The sequence below is a fragment of the Hippopotamus amphibius genome, chromosome 2 (assembly GCF_030028045.1).
Source record: "Hippopotamus amphibius kiboko isolate mHipAmp2 chromosome 2, mHipAmp2.hap2, whole genome shotgun sequence".
NCBI lineage: Eukaryota > Metazoa > Chordata > Mammalia > Artiodactyla > Hippopotamidae > Hippopotamus > Hippopotamus amphibius.
In genome coordinates, this window is record NC_080187.1 from 223,959,002 (window position 1) to 223,968,857 (window position 9,856).

Consider the following 9,856-nt stretch of genomic DNA (forward strand, 5'->3'; position numbering starts at 1 on the left):
CTGTTATTAAAGTTTGTTTGTTGATCTAATTAATATAGACATGTCTTTAGAGTCAACAACATTAAGTGTAATACTGTATTGTAACTAGGTTTAATAGATGTCAAATAAGACCTTATCATATCTGTTACAAGTAAAATAATTTGAGATAATGAAACTTTAAAGTAAATGTAAATGAGATAGAACTTTGGAGTAAACTCTTTAAAAATAGTTATATTTTAGAAATGTCTGCTTAAAATGATCTTTGCAGATATTTGGTAATTCAAAGTTCTAGAGCTGTGCTAATTTAAGTGATGGAAGTTTATTGAATAGCTAGATAATTTCCAAAAAAATAAGATACTGAGACATCAGTTACTAAGTAGAGAAACTAAAGGTATTTAAGACTATTAATGAAAATGTTTGGTGCCACCCTGAGATATTGTCTATAAAACAAATGTTTTTAGAAATTATCACTGGTATTTATGTTAACCAATCTACAGGATGCTAATGTAAAAGACAGTTCATAATTGCTTACTTCTTAGTTTTCATTAGAAGTTAAGGTTTTTAAGAGTTGAGGATTCTGATTTAAACATGTAATTAAAGCTAATAAGAATAACAAACATTTCAGTGTACAGTAGGAAAGTAGTGTGTGTGTTTTCAGTAAAGAAGGTATGAGGAATGGAATTACATTTTATTGAGGAAAAAGAAAGAAAATTTATCTTAGAGCTGGTTGGTTTTATTTGGATGGAAAAACAAGGGACACGCTGATATGGATATAGAAAGTAATGAAAGGTTGTGGAAAGGAACCCTGAGAAAAAAGTTTCATGTGTGGTCAGGATTAAGTAAATTTAGATTAAAGTTAACTAAGTAAATGGATTTTGTTAAGTAAACTTATACAAGACTGGAATTTGATTTCTCTCTCTGAGTGCTCCTTTTTGATAACAGATTGTGTGAGTTTCTGTGCCTTTAAGTGATTCACATTTCTTGTTTTCTTTTCATTGTTTTGTGACTTTGGTTAAATGAATAAGTATTGTTTCACAGTGACTTATGATCCTATTATGTTTTAAAACCTTTTTGATATTTTTAACAAACTTCCCAAATATCAAAATCTAACTAAAGCTTTTTTAGCCGCCAGCTGACTCTGGAATGCTTCGAAGAAGCATCCTGAGACATCTCAGAGATGAATGTTAAACTAATTAAATGTATTTGGTATGCTAAATTACTTGAAAAACATTGTCAAGTGATTGGAGATGAACCTTAGGTTATAGTGTATGGATAAATGTCATTAATATAGATATTCTAAAATTTATATGGAATCCTTCACAACTGATATGTCCTGACATAATGTTATCAGTCATAATTCTAGTTATTATCCTAAAATGTTATATTCACAGAAATATGCAAGTTTCCTGCTAATTGCATTGCACTCAAATCTTTAACCTTGCTATTTTAAGTTTTGTCCTTTATAGATGATCATTATTTTACACTGATGCCTTTGTAAAATGAAGTTTTTCAAGAAGACTTGAAAAGAACTTAACAAATATAAATTTCTGATAGCCTTTAGATAAGACCACTGAACTGGGTAACAAATGACGAAACTCTAGTTGAAAACCTGATTACTTCATCCAGATCAACAGGAATGAACTACATGGTACTGAATGAACTGATGGAGTATGATTTATAACTTTATGACTTTGGGAAATATACTAGCTTTAATCTTTGTTTTCCAGAAAAAACCTTTTCTCTTATGCTATGACTTACAAGTTGATAAGGTATACCTTTGTAAACAAAGGTGAAAAATTTGTCTTTTTCTCTCTACCTAATCCTGCCACATTTGGCTTTTCCTGCTGGCTTTCCTGTGGACTTGATGGTTTATTTCAGCTGGATTACAACTAGCTATACTAATCATTGTTTTAATTTGTTCTTTGTTTCCAAATTGTTTATGCTTTGTATCTCCCTGCTGCACTATGACTTTGTCAATGTTACTAGCTGCATTACTTATATCCTATTTTATAAGATTGTTTTCTCTTATAGTACCTAGCATGTAAACAGGCCTCCAACAAAATTGATGGTGGCTAAACATCTTGAGGAAATAGATCACATTTATGACTATTACAGAATAATTGCAATAGTGTAATTCTAAGTATGGTAAGAAGCAACAAGGGAAAACATTTCCTGGATCCTAGTAGTCTAGTAAGACAGAGGATCCAGAGAGTCTTTAATTATCAATGGGGCCTAATCCGGAAATTAGTACCTTCAGTGGCATATCAACAAGAATTCTCGCCTGATCTGGGATGACCCTCCCAGTGCTGTGGGACAAAATTTGGTCATGAAATATCTCCCAAATATTGGTTGAATTCCTGACCAAGAGGAGGATCTGAGAAATGGAATATTTCCTGCCATATCTGTAAGCAAAGGATGTCACAGTTCATCAGCCCTTGTAGCCACTGCCAATGGTGAGCTGGTGAGCCCACCCAGAGGGAACTCAGGAAGGAAAAGAAAGCCTGCCATCTAGCAGCCATCAAACTGCAGCCACTTCCTATTGTGAGCCCTGAGGAAACAGGATGTGAAAACATGGGATACTGGCCTCAGATAGCTGAGATGCATATCAAAGGAATGATTGCAGTGAGCTCAGACTCTTGCATCTTTCTATACATAGAAAAATGCTAAATTCCTTAACTTGGGATATCTGGTTTTCTTTAATTAACAGTAATTTTTTGTTCCTACCTGCCCTTTTTTTTTTTTTTTCTTTTTTTTTGCAAATCTCCTATATATCCTGGTTCCCCCCTTGCCTCCTTGGAGCAGTTCTCTCAGGGTTACTTGAGATGCTGCCTCCAAGGCTTGAACTCCTAAAAATCCCTGCTGAATAAAACATTACTCTCAATTAAAAAAAAGTTATGGACCCTCCTATATATCTCTGTATTTACATATTAATGTATATAAACACTTGCATAAATAAGACCATATCATGCATATTATGAGGTACTACTTTTTTCCCCACTCATCAATATATGGCTGTTTATATCAATAAACATGAATTTATTCACAATTGCTAATTACTACATAGTATTTCAGCATTTATATTTACCCTGATTAGTTTAAACTATTCCATTTTTATGGGCTACACACTAACTAGATTACATTGGTAGACCCCAAGAGTTAGCCGGTAAAGTCTTAATATATGTGCAGAAATACAGGTAACCTCAAATAGAAGTATGAGGATATAAAGTTTTGGGATACAGGAGAAATATTCCAAAGTCTATTTAAAAATATTACACACAAATTTGAAATAACTTATTTTAAAATGTTCTTTTTCCTAATTTTATAAAACTTTTATTCAAACTCTTCATACAACTTTGATATCAGGGTCATTATTATTTCTGGAGGTCTGTTTTGAGTCATTGATCATAGTTCTAATACATCTATGATCTTTTTTTTTTAAGAACTTTTATTGAGATATAATTGACATACAATGACCTGCATATATTTAAAGTGTACAATTTGATATTTTTTCTTATTAGTTATGTACATATGGTAATCCCAATCCACCAGTTCATCCCACCCCATGCTCCCCCACCACTTTCCCCCCTTGGTGTCCATATGTTTGTTCTCTATATCTGTGTCTCTGTTTCTGTCTTGCAAACTGGTTGATCTGTACCATTTTTCTATATTCCACATATATGTGTTAATATACGATATTTGTTTTTCTCTTTCTGACTTCACTCTGTATGAGTCTCTAGGTCCATCCATGTCTCTCGAATGTCCCAATTTCATTCATTTTTATGGCTGCGTAATATTCCATTGTATATATGTACCACATCCTCTTTATCCATTCCTCTGTTGATGGACATTTAGGTTGCTTCCATGTCCTGGCTATTGTAAATAGTGCTGCAGTAAATTTGGGGGGGCATGTGTCTTTTTGAATTATGATTTTCTCTGGGTATATGCCCAGTAGGGGGATTGCTGGATCATATGGTAATTCTATTTTTAGTTTTTCAAGGACCCTCCATACTGTTCTCCATAGTGGCTGTATCAGTTTACATTCCCACCAACAGTCAAGAGGGTTCCCTTTTCTCCACACCCTCTCCAGCATTTATTGTTTGTAGATTTTCTAATGATGCCCATTCTAACCAGTGTGAGGTGATACCTCATTGTAGTTTTGATTTGCATTTCTCTAATAATTAGTGATGTTGAGCATCTTTTCATGTGCCTCTTGGCCATCTTTATATCTTCTTTGGAGAAATGCCTGTTTAGGTCTTCTGCCCATTTTTTGATTGGGTGTTTTGTTCTTTTGATATTGAGCTGCATGAACTGTTATATATTTTGGAGATTAATCTTTTGATTTGTTTGCAAATATTTTCTCCCATTCTGAGGGTTGTCTTTTTGTCTTGTTTATAGTTTCCTTTGCTGTGCAAAAGCTTTTATATTTCATTAGGTCCCACTTATTTATTTTTGTTTTTATTTCCATTACTCTAGGAGGTGGGTCAAAAAAGATACTGCTGCAATTTGTGTCACACAGTGTTCTTCCTATGTTTTCCTCTAGGGGTTTTATAGTGTTTGGCCTTACATTTAGGTCTTTAATCCATTGTGAATTTAATTTTGTATATGGTATTAGGGAGCATTCTAATTTCACGCTTTTACATGTAGCTGTCCAGTTTTCCCAGCACCACTTATTGAAGAGGCTGCCTTTTCTCCATTGTATATCCTTGCGTCCTTTGTCATAGATTAGTTGACCATTGTTTATCTGTGGGCTTTCTATCCTATTCCATTGATCTATATTTCTGTTTTTGTGCCAGCACCATATTGTCTTGATTACTGTAACTTTGTAGTATAGTCAGAAGTGAGGGAGTCTGATTCCTCTATCTCTGTTTTTTTCCTTAAGATTGCTTTGGCTATTTGAGGTCTTTTGTGTCTCCATACAAATTTTAGGATTTTCTTGTCTAGTTGTGTAAAAAATGCCATTGGTAATTTGATAGGGATTGCATTGAATCTGTAGATTGCTTTTGGTAGTGTAGTCATTTTCACAATGTTGATTCTTCCAATCCAAGAACGTGGTATATCTCTCCATCTGTTTGTGCCATCTTTGATTTCTTTCATTAGTGTCTCATAGTTTTCTGAGTACAGGTCTTTTACCTCCTTATTTAGATTTATTCCCAGGTATTTTATTCTTTTTGTTGCAATGGTGAATGGGATTGTTTCCTTAATTTCTCTTTCTCATCTTTTGTTGTTAGTGTATAGGAATGCAAGAGATTTCTGTGTGTTAATTTTGTATCCTGCAACTTTACCAAACTCATTGATTAGTTCAAGTAGTTTTCTGGAGGCATCTTTAGTATTTTCTATGTATAGTATCATGTCATCTGCAAAAAGTGACAGTTTTAATTCTTTGCCAATTTGAAGTTGGAATTCCTTTTATTTCTTTTTTTTCTCTGATTGCTGTGGCTAGGACTTCCAAAACTATGTTGAACAGTAGTGGCAAGAGTGAACATCCTTGTCTCGTTCCTGATCTTAGAGGGAATGCTTTCTGTTTTTCCCCATTGAGAATGATGTTTGCTATGGGTTTGTCATATATGGCTTTTATTATGTTGAGGTAGGTTCCCTCTAGGCCCACTTTCTGGAGAGTTTTTATCATAAATGGGGGTTGAATTTTGTCAAAAGCTTTTTCTGCATCTATTGAGATGTTCATATGGTTTTTATTCTCCAATTTATTAATATAGTGTATCACATTGATTGATTTGCATATATTGAAGAATCCTTGCATCCCTGGGATAAATCCCACTTGATCATGGTGTGTGATCCTTTTAATGTGTTGTTGGATTCTGTTTGCTAAAATTTGTTGAGGATTTCTGCATCTAAATTCAACAGTAATATTGGTCTGTAATTTTCTTTTTTTGTGGTATCTTTGCCTGGTTTTGGTATCAGGGTGGTGGCCTTATAAAATGAGTTTGGGAGTGTTCCTTCCTCTGCAGTTTTTTGGAAGAGTTTTAGAAGGGTGGTATGATGTCTTTAAAAATCTCAGTTGTTTAATTTACAACACTTTTTGAATCAATGTATACATCAGCTGCTGGATATTTTATCCCAACTTAGAGGGCTTAGAGGGCTCATTCACTCTTTGTGATCTCTATATGAAACCATTCATTGTATTGCTTAAAACTTTTTTTAGAAGACAATTTTTAAATAATTTTTATTTTTAAGATTAAGCATTCTCATTGACAATCCAGAAACAGTCTGTGCTCTTTGAATACACACACATAAAATGGTTAAAAGTGATTCCCCAATTTTTGATAACAAGCTAGGAGAAAAGAACATGTTCACAGCTGCAGCTGAATTCCTCTGTCTTTTTTCCACCAAATCTTATTTTGTTACCAAGCCACTCACCAATCTATAAGGAAAGACAATTTTTCAAAAAGCAAACAAAACCCAGAAACAGGGATCCAGGTATCAAGCCAAAGTTATCCCCTGAAACAGTGCTATTGCAAAAAAAAGGGTAGGAAAACAAATTTCTGTAGCTCAGTAGAGAAGCCCTTCAAAAAGAATTCAGAAAGTTAGGACTGGAACTATGTGGCACAGTGTTCAAAATGTAGATAATTAAAGTTCAGCTTGTTCTGTTTAGGAATATATTATGCTTTCTCCTATCCCAGCAGAGGAAATAAAAATATGAGCTGTTGGAGTAAATATTAAAATTGTCCTTACTGATGAAAGGTAGGGCAAGAGTCAATGGAGAGAATGTAGAACAAAAGGTAGCAAAGACAAGTTGTTGTGAATCTAGGCTCTACTGCCTAGCAGAAACAGAAATGTTGAATAGGGCTGAAATTCTTCTGAGCCAGTATCAATAAATTCTAGATTTGGCCCAAAACCAGTGGACTATAGACCACTAATAAATATATCAGGTGACCCACAGTATTTGTGGTATTAAAAAATATCTTTAAAATTATCTATAAATTTCTATTCTGAAAAGCAGCAGACTGAAATGACACCGGGCCATCCAATCAGTTATAGAGTAAAGGGCTTCCTCCAAAAAAAATTAACTTAGCAGAAATTCAGGTTGGAAAGAATGTAACATGCAGTAAATAAGATCAGGCTCTCAGTACAATTTAATAAGTCTTCTCCTGACCCCAGTTGTATGGGTGCTACTGAGGGAGCTCTCTCAGTAGTACCCTTACAGAATGTCTTAGAGGGATGCTTCTCAGAGATAAAAAGTTCTATAAGTTTAACTCTTGACCCTTCTTCTCCTTACCTAAAGCTTGGAGAAGAAAATAAATATTTAATTTATAACTATTCAAAGCTTCAGGCACATTGTAATATTTAATATTTTCTAGTTTTCATTTTCTAAACCTTTGGCTTAATATTTCCTCAATTATGTTGCAATGAAAAATGTATGAATGTATCTTAATCAGTAGTACCACATGAAAATATAAACCTTGTTCTTCCCTGTCCTCTACATAGGAAGAGTGAATCAATGGTACCCTAAATATCCTGCAAAGTTACTCTGTATACTTGACAAAAGATTAGGGCAAACCATTCTACTTCCATATCTTGAGCAGTAGAAGTTAACTAGTCTTCAACCTCATCTTCCCAAATATCTCCATTAACATCCACAGCATGGAACAACCAGTTAAAACTTGGGGAAGCAGGATCAGTGAAATGTTTATAAGGGTTTGCTCTATAGAGAGAACCAATGCAAATCCAGCAGAAATATTGCATACAGCCAGTGCATGTCATCTTGTTACATCCGTTTAGTTTCTCAGTGGGAGTCCCACAACATGGGCAGCTCTTTGAGTTCTTCTCTAGCCACTCCTTACTTTCCATCTCTTCCAGTGCCTTCTGAATCACCCTCTTACCATACCTCTGTTCCAAAAATCTTTTATTGGCCCCATCTGCTTGCAGGTACTCATTTTGTTAGTCCAATAATTTCTCTGCAGTCACATTATATGGAGAGACTCCATGGTAGGTCAATCTGCACAAAGTACAGAAGGCAAAATTGCAGCTGGAGCAGATGCCCATTGTGCAGCCAGGCTCCTGCATCACAGGCAGCGGGCAGGATGGGCACGGGCAGTACATCACATCTGCCATCAGGTCCAAGGTGGACTGGAGGAGAAGTCGGTCATATCAGGCAAATAACTCTGCTTCCACTAGCTCTTTGACCTGACCAGGGGTAGCCACTGAAGGGCACTTGGGTTCTGGTCAGTTGAGGCATGGAACTTGGCCATCTCTGATCTGGATTTCAAAGTAGTCCTGGAGACAGGCTTTGCAGTACACATGCCTGCACTCCAAGAAGTACATGTACTCACTACCCAGCTTCTCACAGAAACAGATATTGCACAGGAACAATTTACTGTTAAAGCATTTTATCTGCTGAGCTTGATCAAAGTCCAAGATTTCCTGGATCAGACTTGACAATGATTCCGCATCCTGCACGGCTCTCTCGTCCACAACTTCCTCTTGGTCTGCATCAGATCCAGCAGCCCCTCCAAAATCTAGCTCTGTGTTGGAAGAGCTTGAGCCGTCCTTTTCTGAACTTTTTTCTGAGAACCCATCTTGAGCTCAAAAGGAGAGACAATATTCAGGTAGGCTAAAGTCTCTTCCTTCAGAAACTGCACCCAGGCAAACAGGACCACTCTGCCACAGTGTTCTTCCCACAGGTTGTCTAAGTGCTTGCAGAGAGCAGATAGCTGAGTTGGTGACAGCCATTTGCCACTAAGTGTGAATGAAGGTGGGGAAGAGGATGGATAATCTGGTGGCAGTTCAAAGTTCAGCACAAGTGGAGGCAGAAAGCAAATGTTGCATTCAAGGCCACTATTCTAGAGACACTCATTTGAATTGCCACTCACAAATATCTTGAAGTTTTGTGATAAGTCCAAATAGATCCTGGTTTCTCCACCTTGGACAGACTCTGCTTTTCTAAATTCACCTCCATCGTAAATACTCGCCAGCGCCAGCAGTTCATCCTCCTGAGCTTCTCAGTCTTCTGATGACATTTAATTTTCTGAGCAGCTGTTAATAACAACCAGAAGAAAAGGATCTTAGCACTGCAGTCCGTGTTTCAGCTCAGAGTTTGGAACTCATGCAAATCTCATTTATTCTCCAGATGATGGAGATGAGACTGCAGAAGCTGGATGAGAGTCTGCAATAAGAAGCCCACGCACCACAGTGAAGAGTAGTCCCTGCTTGCAGCAACTAGAGAAAGCCCGTGTGCAGCAACAAAGACACAACGTAGCCAATGAATAAATAAATAAATAAATAAATTTATTAAAAAATTTTCTTTAATAAAATCTTACATGTACACGGGAAATCTTCACAGGAAAATGGAGATCAAACAAGTGGTTAGGCCTAAGTGCTTATTTATTAGCTTGAACAAAGAGTAGCAATATTGGAAAATTAACTAAAATATATGGGAGACTAAGGAAAATACGAATTATTTTAACAAGATCTGTTTCTATAGATATCTCTTAGTGTCAATACCCTGTCTCTGGTGATAAGAATATTTCTTTCCCCCTGGTGCGAGGAGGGAATTCTTCACATGGGAGTTTGATGTCCTGCTTTCAGGAATAAAAGGGGAGATCAGATGCCCTTTTGCACTTGCTATTTTTCAAGTGCTTTTAGCTCAAAACGATCAGTATGACAAAGGCATATATTTGGGGGTGGCATGTCCTGAAGTCATTTACTTCATTCCTTCCTTGTTTCCTCTTTCTCTTTCTCTCCCTCTGTCCACCTGTCTTTCTCTCTCTCTCTCTCTCCACACACACACACACACACACACACACACAGACACACACATATAAAATTTTTTTCTATACCACATAAAAGTAAGTTGTAGACATCATACCATATCCTTGCATACTTTAGCATGTATCTCCTGAAAATAAGGACAATTACGTACATA

At 36.1% G+C, this 9,856-nt stretch overlaps 1 pseudogene; it reads right to left on the minus strand.

Moving 5' to 3' along the window:
• Positions 1 to 7,413: 7,413 nt before the first annotated feature.
• LOC130846327 (E3 ubiquitin-protein ligase RNF14-like) lies at positions 7,414 to 8,951 on the minus strand (annotated as a pseudogene).
• Positions 8,952 to 9,856: the final 905 nt, after the last annotated feature.